Source organism: Symphalangus syndactylus, chromosome 12 (genome assembly GCF_028878055.3).
Source record: "Symphalangus syndactylus isolate Jambi chromosome 12, NHGRI_mSymSyn1-v2.1_pri, whole genome shotgun sequence".
Classification (NCBI taxonomy): domain Eukaryota; kingdom Metazoa; phylum Chordata; class Mammalia; order Primates; family Hylobatidae; genus Symphalangus; species Symphalangus syndactylus.
The window spans coordinates 69,825,227-69,835,334 of record NC_072441.2 but is presented as its reverse complement, the minus strand read 5'-3'; positions in this window follow the sequence as shown (position 1 = coordinate 69,835,334).

Sequence of the window (10,108 nt, the reverse complement as noted above, 5' to 3'; positions counted from 1 at the left end):
GATCCTTTTCTTTATACTTGGAGTTTTTGTAACCTGTTTAAGAAATCTTTGCCTATTCCAAGGTCGTGAAGATGTTCTTCTAGATTATCTTGTAGAAGCTTTATTGTTTTGTCTTTCACATTTATATCTGCAAACCATCTCAAGTTAATTTTATATGTAGTACAAGAGAGGGGTCAAGATTCATTTTTTCCTTATGGTATCCAATAAACCCAGCACCATTACTGAACACACTGTCCTTCCCCCACTTCCCTTCAGTACCATCATGGTCGTAAATCACATATCCAAATGTGTGGGGATCTGTTTCTGAATTCACTAGCCTGTTTCATTCTAATATTGATTTCTATGTTAATTTATTTCTTTTCCTGTTCATAATCTTGGTTGTTTTCTCTCAACCAAGTTTCTGAATTCACTAGCCTGTTTCATTCTAATATTGGTTTCCTATGTTTCTGTTTCTGATCTGTTTCTGAATTCACTAGACTGTTTCATTCTAATATTGATTTCCTATGTTAATTTATTTCTTTTCCTGTTCATAGTCTCAGGGTTTTTTTCTCTCTCTTTCTGTCTATTCTTCTTTCTCTTCTTCTTTCTTCTGCTCTGTCTTTCTCTGTCTCTCATATACTAAAATAGATTTATAAGGTGTTGTTAGCTTTCTAGTAGTTTTGAAAGAACCAGCTTTTAGCTTATTTATATTTTCTCTGATCTGTATTCCTATTTTACTAATTTTGGCTTTTATCTTTATTAATATTCCTCTTCCTGCTTTATTTGGCCATCTTTCAATTCTTTTTCTAATGTCTCAAAATAAAGCAGCTTACAAGGAGTATGTCCAAAAGGCCAATAAATAGCTTTTAATAGATACTGCCATTCAGTTTTCCAAAGTGATGAGCCAATCTACTCTTCACCAGCAATGCATGAGAGATCGAGCTCTCCACACCCTCACCAATACTGGGTGTTGTAGAATTTTGTGGTTTTAATTTCTGTTTCCTGGTGACAGAGACTGAGTACATTTTCATGTGCAAAACATGATGTGGAACTACAGAAGAGCACAAAAGAGTAAGTTCTGTATGATTCTATGCATATGAAGTTCAAAAACAGGCAAATGGATCTCTGCTGGGCAAAGGTAGAATAATGGTTCTTATTACCTTTGGGGACAAGTAAGCATGTAGCAGTGAGGAGGGGCGTGAGGGCACTGCTGGGAGGGCAGTAAGATTCTATTTCTTGGTGTGATGATGGTTACATGGAGTAAAGTTATAATCATTCTTCAAGCTGTATAGTTAATGATGTGTGGATTTTTATGTTTGTATACTTCAATACAGACATACAAAAACATTTGTAAATGTATATATATAAACATAAAATGTATATAATGTCATGTATGTATATATACATTTTATGTTTATATACATATATATTCTTTTTTTTTTTTTTTTGAGACAGAGTCTTGCTCTGTCGCTCAGGCTGGAGTACAGTGGCATAATCTCGGCTCACTGCAGCCTCTGCCTCCCAGCTTCAGGTGATTCTTCTGCCTCAGTCTCCTGAGTAGCTGGGATTACAAACGCACACCACCACACCTGGCTAATTTTTTGTACTTTTAGTAGAGATGGGATTTTGCTGTGTTAGCCAGGCTGGTCTCGAACTCCTGACCTCAAGTGATCCCCCCACCTCGGCCTCCCACAGTGCTGAGATTACAGGTGTGAGCCACTGCTATCTGATTTACATATATATTCTTTATAAGGAAATAAAGTATAGACTGATAAACCAAATATTTTGGAATAACTTTTAAAGATAGTAATGCTAAAGTACATTTTGGTACCTTCCTCACTAAGGCTTAACTCTTTTTTTCTTTTTCTTTTTTCTTTTTTTTTTTTTTGAGACAGAGTAGCTGGGATTACAGGTGCACACCACCACACCTGGCTAATTTTTTGTATTTTTGGTAGAGACAGGGTTTCACCATGTTTAGCCAGGATGGTCTAGATCTCCTGACCTTGTGATCCACCTGCCTTGGCCTTCCAAAGTGCTGGGATTACAGGTGTGAGCCACCGCGCCAGGCCACTAAGGCTTAACTGTTAATTATAACTTACCCTATTCCTGATCTTATACATCACCTTCAATTAAAACCCTAGTATTTATTTGTCACTCTCTAAATCTTGATGACTAAACTTTCTTGGACCTAAGGCTCATTGGCTTTGCATCAGAACTCTTAGAGAGTGGTTTATCTTTTGGTTGTTAGTGGTGTTGACTACCCTAGCAAGAATTTTCACAATATCATAACTTCCCTGTGTTAGTCAACGGGTTTGCTACTTATATCTTTTCCTGTTGCATGGCGACAGCCACCTCAAGAACTGAACTCAGTTCCTTGAATGCACAGGGTGCTCCGTAAGTGCTTTTTGAATGGACAGTTGGATGGATGCATGGAGGTGTGGATAGATGGAAGTAATAGTCTACTCAATCCAGTAATGTACCATCAAAAATTTAAAACTCTACTACTGCCAAAAAAAAGGTGTTCTGCCTCCTTCCCATTTCACAGGGTGACAGCTGGTTATTTGGATAAAATGGGCAGTTTGTTAGTTTAACATTGTTTCGTTGGATTTTTTCAATTGCCTCTATTAAAAGGACTATAATCTTTATCAGACATATTATCGCACTTTAAATGAATTCAGTAAAATGTTAGCTGGTTTAATATATAAGACATTGAAATTAAGCAAATAGCATTAAGCAGATGATGATATGTATTAGGCCGTTCTTGCACTGCTATAAAGAAATTCCTGAGACTGGGTAATTTAAAAAGAAAAGAAGTTTAATTGGCTCCTGATTCTGCAGGCTTTACAGGAAGTATGGTGCTGGCATCTGCCTGGCTTCTGGTGAAGCCTTAGGGAGCTTTCAGTCATGATGGACAGCGAGGGGAAACAGGCATGTCATATGTCGAAAGCAGGAGCAAGTGGGAGAGAGAGTGGTGGGGAGGTGCCACATAAGTTTAAACGACCAGATCTCATGTGAACTCAGGGCCTGGGAGCTCACTTATCACCAAGGGGATGGCCCAAGCCATTTATAAGGGATCTGCCCCCATGACCCACACACCTCCCACCTGGCCCCTCCTCCAACATTGGGGATTATATTTCAACATGAGATTTGGGTGAATACAAATATCTAAGCTTTATCATGATGATAATATCTTTTGAATCCTTTCTTCATGCACTTCACTGTACTAAATAACTTTGCATGCATGATTTGCCTTACTACACACAACAAATAGGAGGTAGATGTTATTACTATGATGAGATGAGAAATATGTGGAAGGACACACAACAGTCAGCAAGTGAGCATGGCTGTATTTCAAGCCTTAGGAATTTGCTTCCCGAACCTACACTCATTGGTATGTCATCACCCCATACCAATGAGACTTCAACCCAGGCAGCCTGTACCTGTGCCATGTTCTCAAACACCATGTTCTGCTGCATTCCTACGTTGTTCCCATATCTGGCCTGGCCCAGTGTCCTTTTTTTTTTTTTTTTTTTTGAGACGGAGTCTCGCTCTGTCGCCCAGGCTGGAGTGCAGTGGCGCAATCTCGGCTCACTGCAAGCTCCGCCTCCCGGGTTCACGCCATTCTCCTGCCTCAGCCTCTCCGAGTAGCTGGGACTACAGGCGCCCGCCACCTCGCCCGGCTAATTTTTTGTATTTTTTTTAGTAGAGACGGGGTTTCACCGTGGTCTCGAACTCTTGACCCCTTGATCCGCCTTCCTCGGCCTCCCAAAGTGCTGGGATTACAAGCGTGAGCCACCGTGCCCGGCCCCCAGTGTTCTTTTAAATTTCTTCTCACAGAAGCAACTGTTCTCCCAACCCCACCGTCTTCTTTGGCAAGGGTGACACTCACAGGTTTGACCCCAAGGTTAGGCTTTGCATTTCGACCTTGTAAGCCATGTACTGTGGTGCCCATCTAGTCAGCTGAGTTTTGGCAGATGCTGATGACCATCTGCTGAAGACATCTAGCATGCTCTCTGTGCTACTGGAATGTACGAACTTGTCTTTCTGAGTCATTTCAAAGGACAGCTCATTTTCCAGGTTTTATCCAGTGCTGTAGGCTGCCCCAGCATCATAGTTTCTGCAAAGAATCTTTGCCTTGTGTTACCTGTACCCCCACTTCAAGATATTCCTGCTCCTACAGCGGAGCACTGATTAAATAGTACTCCCACCGTGTGAACCCAGAGCTGCTCAGGTTTCGTCTTGCCCCTGCTTTAACAGCCCCACTTTCCTCGTGCAGACAGGAGCTGTGGTAGTAATTAGCCCTCACAAGCTGGATAATTTTCAGTAAGTGGCGCAGTCTTCCAATTTTAAAGGGGTTTAATGAAATCTTAGAGGTAAATGAAATGCTTAAAATCTGTGCCCATTTAATAGAATTCTCTATCAATAGGTACCTGCCTCTAGCCCATCTCCATGGGGCCCTTTTGTCCTTTGACTCAACAAGTCACACAAGAATCTCTGGTGGAGTGAGTCTCTGTCTCCAAAAAAAAAAAAAAAAAATCTCTGGTGGTCAATAGGCCTGGAGAGTCATACGAGGCCAGATGGCATAATCCTCCTTGAGCCTATGTCTGTTTGCAAGTCTGAATAGTTTCTTTTCTTGTGAGAAGTAACATTTACATGTGGTTGCTTGCAAATTAAATTTTATCACTTTTAACAATCATTTATTCACTTAACAAGCAAGTATTTTATTGACTGCTTTCTGGGTGCAAAGCAATGGCTAGGTCCCTGTGGTTTTTTTAAGTTCTCACTGGCTCTTATTTCTCTTGTTTATTTGACATTGGGGTGGAGGGGATTTAATCAACATTACACTCATTCCATCTGCCACATCATTAATGCAACCTTAAATGACTAGAACCTGCAGCAGGTCCCTGGGGCATTCCACAGCTGCCTACTTTTAATCATTAACTTCTCTGGGAGATATTTCAACGGATTCCCTAACTGTGAGCTCAAGGCCAACATATTAAAATTAATTCAGTAATACAATTACTGAACTAAGGTATGTCATTACCATTTCATTCTCTCCATAAACTGTGCTAATCATGTATTTTTTCTGAGAAGTAATTTTTCAATTCAACTTTAATGGCACTTTATCAACAACCATCAAATTTACCCTTGCTCTAACATAGTTGTATTTGATTCATGATTTTATTGTGAACCTCTCAGTATTTTTATTGCCTTCCTTTTCATTGGATCACATTTCCCCAAAATTTAGATGTGGTAATCCTGCCAAACGTCCCTTACTCCTATAATAATTTTAGCCTATCTCAAACAATGCTTTGATTTCTACTGATTTCCATTTATTTATTCATTTATTCATAAACTCAGCAAACATTATTTTTCTCTGCAGAAACATAGCTCTAGGCACTACAGGACTTACAGATAGGATTAAAACAGTTTCTGCTCTTGAAAAGCTCACAAACTAGTTCCAGAGATAGACTAGAGACCAGGTAGAGGGAGACAGCTGCTATAATAAAGGCCAAAAAAAAAAAAAAAAAGTTGCAGGAAAGTAAAGAGAGAATCTACTAATTTTTCCTTTGGTGAATTAAAAGAAGGTTTCATGGGAGGGCTGCCATCTGAACAGACTTTGAATATAAGTAGAATTTGCATAACTGGTGATAAAGAAGTGTGAGCTATGAATTGATAGGTACAAGATGAACAGGGGTGTGAAGGTGCACAGTGTAATTGTATAACCCATGCTAGCCTGGGATGCCTTGGATGTCATTCTTTAAGTAACAACACTTCAAAAGCAAACTGAATCTTTAAATCAATGTTCAAGAAAATACCAATGCAGGGAATGGAGGTGTGTTGTGTCCTTATTACATAGCAAAAACTTCATTTTGTCCTCTTTCGTAATTCCTCTCCCAGATCTCCCACAGGAATGGCCATGCATGGCAGCTGCTTCCAAAGTCTCTCTTCTCACACTCTCAAGCCTCTAAAACATCCTTCCAAACCAGGCTATGTACTTGTTTTTGTCTCCTCTTCCTCCTTTTCTAGCTGTAATTTTTCTTCCATTAGTAGCCTTCTGTTCTTTCTGCTGCAAATCCATCTAGATTAGCTTCTCCAGTTCTCTTTCTCATTCATTACCCTCATTTACTTTGTAGAGGTCTAGGAGTCAATGAGATAATTCCAACCCCTAATAGGCTGGAAGAGGAGAAGAGCCAAAGATATCCTTATGTTGATAATGCTTACCTCTCACATTAATACTACAACAACAACAACAACAACAACAACAAACACATCTGCTTTGTTTGTATGTTTTTTATTTAAGGCAGAAAATCAACAAATAATTTGATACAGATAGACAGAATGGACTATGAAAGGATGTAGTTGGAGATAAGGCTGCAAAGACAACAATAAGGGCTAATATGTATAGAGCATTTACTATGTACCAGGCAGTGTTTGGCTTTGAAGTCCAGGCTGGAAAATCTGAAATCCATTCCACAGCTCTTAGGAACCATTAAAGATGAGTGATTAGAAAACAGACATGTTCAAATTGTACTGTAAGAAGCTCTACCTGTAGGATTAATGCATGTAAAATGGATTGGATGGAGGCGAAGATGAAAGGCAGAAATACCAATAAAGAAGCTGAAAAGTCCAGTTAAGAAGTGCTCGGGACCCGTTATGTTGGGCTTTTTTGGCTGTAAGAGAGACTTGTGCAGGCCACTTTAATATCAGGTGTTGTTTAAAGGATGTGCAGAGATTAGGACAGGAACTAGACCTGAACACCCCAGGATCCAAGACAGCTCTTGGGATGGAAGACTCTTTCCATTTTTCTCTCCCATGGTCTCTCCCCCATACTTCTTTGTGTCTCCTCCACTCTCCTCTTGGGCTCCAAGGCCATCTGCCCTTAGTTTCATATCCAAGCCACAGAAAGAGCCTCTCAAGAAGATTCAGTTAATTAAATCACCCCAATAAGTGTCCTCAGTCAGCAGCCCCCAGTATACAATGAACAGCTGATTGATCCTTCCTTGACTGGGTAGGCTGTAGGCTGGCCAAGTGAGGAAGAAGCAGTTGGATACAGCTGGCACATAATTAATATTTCTACTGGTGGTATGTCTGGAGAGGAGAGGGTGGCTTTCATTTTAAACCAAAAATCAGCTGAATTAAATACAGTTCTTCATTATCCTATAGCTAGCACTGTAAACTTGATCAAATCACTTACTTTCGCAATGCCTTAGTTTCTTCATCATTCAAACAGAAATAAAAGTTACAGCACTTTAGAATTCAGCATTCTTCAGAATGACTAGCCACATTTAGTTAACATGAGATTTCACTTCTGTGCCACTTCTGGTTAACTGAGAATAGCAATACCTTACATGTGTAATTACAGTTTGCAAATCAGGTTAATATCCATTTGATTTGATCCTCACAAGAAACCTTTAAAGTAGGTGATATAGTTTGGCTCTGTGTCCCCACCCAAATCTCATCTCAAATTATACTCCTATAATTCCCATGTGTTGTGGGAGGGACCTGGTGAGAGATAATTTGAATCATGGGGGGGTTCCCCCCATACTCTCATGGTAGTAAATACATCTCACAAGATCTTATGGTTTTATCAGGGGTTTCTGCTTTTGCATCTTTCTCATTTTCTCTTGCCACTGCCATGTAAGAAGTGCCTTTCACCTCCCACTATGACTCGGAGGCCTCCCCAGCCATGTGAAACTGTTAAGTTCAATTAAACCTCTTTTTCTTCCAAGTCTCGGGTATTTCTTTATCAGCAGCATGAAAATGGACTAATGCAGTAAATTGGTACCAGTAGAGTGGGGCACTGCTGAAAAGATACCCAAAAATGTGGAAGCAACTTTGGAACTGGGTAACAGGCAGACGTTGGAACAGTTTAGAGAGCTCAGAAGAAGACAGGAAAATGTGGGAAATTTTGGAACTTCCTAGAGACCTGTTGAATGGCTTTGACCAAAAGCCTGATAGTGATATGGACAATAAGGTCCAGACTGAAGTGGTCTCAGATGGAGATGAGGAACCTGTTGAGAACTGGAGCAAAGGTGACTCTTGTTATGTTTTAACAAAGAGACTGGTGATGTTTTGCCCCTGCCCTCAAGATTTGTGGAACTTTGAACTTGAGAGAGATGATTTGGGGTATCTGGTGGAAGAAATTTCTAAGCAGCAAAGCATTCAAGAGGTAACTTGGGTGCTGTTAAAGGTATTCAGTTTTATAAGGGAAGCAGAGCATAAAAGTTCAGAAAATTTGCAGCCTGACAATGTGAAAGAAAAGAAAAACCCATTTTCTGAGGAGAAATTCAAGCTGGCTGCAGAAATTTGCGTAAGTAATGAGGAGCTGAATGTTAATCCTCAAGACAATGGGGAAAATGTCTCCAGGGTATGTCAGAGGTCTTCATGGCTGCCCCTCCCATCACAGGCCTGGGGGCCTAGGAGAAAATAGTTTGTGGGCCGAGCCCAGGGTCCCCATGCTGTGTGCAGCCTAGGGACTTGGTTCCCTGTATCCCAGCTGCTCCAGCTGTGCCCAAAAGGTCTTGGGCCATGGCTTCAGAGGGTACAAACCCCAAGTCTTGGCAGCTTCTATGTGGTGTTGAGCCTGTGAGTGCACAGAAGTCAATAATTGGGGTTTGCGAACCTCCACCTAGATTTCAGAAGATGTCTGGAAATGCCTGGATGCCCAGGCAGAAGATTGCTGCAGGAGTGGGGCTCTCATGGAGAACTTCTGCTAGGGCAGTGCAGAAGGAAAATATGGGGTTGGAGCCCCAACACAAAGTCCCCCCTGGGGCACCACTTAGTGGAGCTGTGAGAAGACAGCCACTGTTCTCCGACCACAGAATGGTAGATCCACTGACAGCTTGCACTGTTCTTCTGGAAAAGCAACAGACACTCAATGCCAGCCTATGAAAGCAGCTGGGAGGGAGGCTGCACCCTGCAAAGCCACGGGGGTGGAGCTGCCCAAGACCATGGGAACGCACCTCTTGCATCAGCATGACCTGGATGTGAGACCTGGAGTCAAAGGAGATCATTTTGGAACTGTAAAATTTTGGACTTGCATAGGCCCTGTAACTACTTTGTTTTGGCCAATTTCTCCCATTTGGAATGACTGTATTTACCCAATACCTGTACCCCCATTGTGTCTAGGAAATAACTAGCTTGATTTCGATTTTACAGGATTATAGGTGAAAGGGACTTGCCTTGCCTCAGATGTGACTTTGGACTGTGGACTTTTGAGTTAATGCTGAAATGAGTTAAGACTCTGGGGGACTGTTGGGAAAGCATGATTGGTTTTGAAATGTGAGAACATGAGATTTGGAGGGGCCAGGGATGGAATGATATGGTTTGGCTGTGTCCCCACCCAAATCTCATCTTGAATTATACTCTCATATTTCCCATGTGTTGTGGGAGGGACCCAGTGGGAGATAATTTGAATCACGGGGGCAGTTTCCCTATACTGTTCTTGTGGTAGTGAGTAAGTCTAATGAGATCTGATGGGTTTATCAGGGGTTTCCAATTTTGCATCTTTCTCATTTTTCTCTTGCCGCCCCCATGTAAGAAGTGCCTTTTGCCTCCCTCCATGATTCTGAGGCCTCCCCAGCCATGTAGAACTGTAAGTCCAATTAAACCTCTTTTTCTTCCCAGTCTCAGGTGTGTCTTTATCAGCAGCATGAAAATGGACTAATATAGTAGGTAAGACAGACACTGTTACCTCCAATTTTCTAAGATCCAAGGAGGTTACATGACTTATTGAAGGTTACATGGCTATTAAGTGACAAAGCCAAGACTTGAATTTTCATCTTCAAACCCCAAGTCCAATGTGTTCTCAAGGTTTGGGTTACTTGGTCTTACATAAGCCATTATATATGACAGATCTGCTATATATATCAAAATGATTGTCTTCCTGCTCTTTCTCTTCTTGTCTTCTTACTGCCTCTCATGTTCTTCTATATTTTTAATTTATCACAGAAGTCTCTGTCTGGCTTTCAGTAATGAAGGGTTTGGTTGTAGAAGTTCCAAGGCTTCCCTTAGCATTGATCTTTGCTTCCTGAACTGCAGGGAGACACTCCATCACAGTCACTACTGTCGCCTCAGCTGGGAACATTGGGGAGGATGGAATCCTGAGCTGCACTTTTGAACCTGA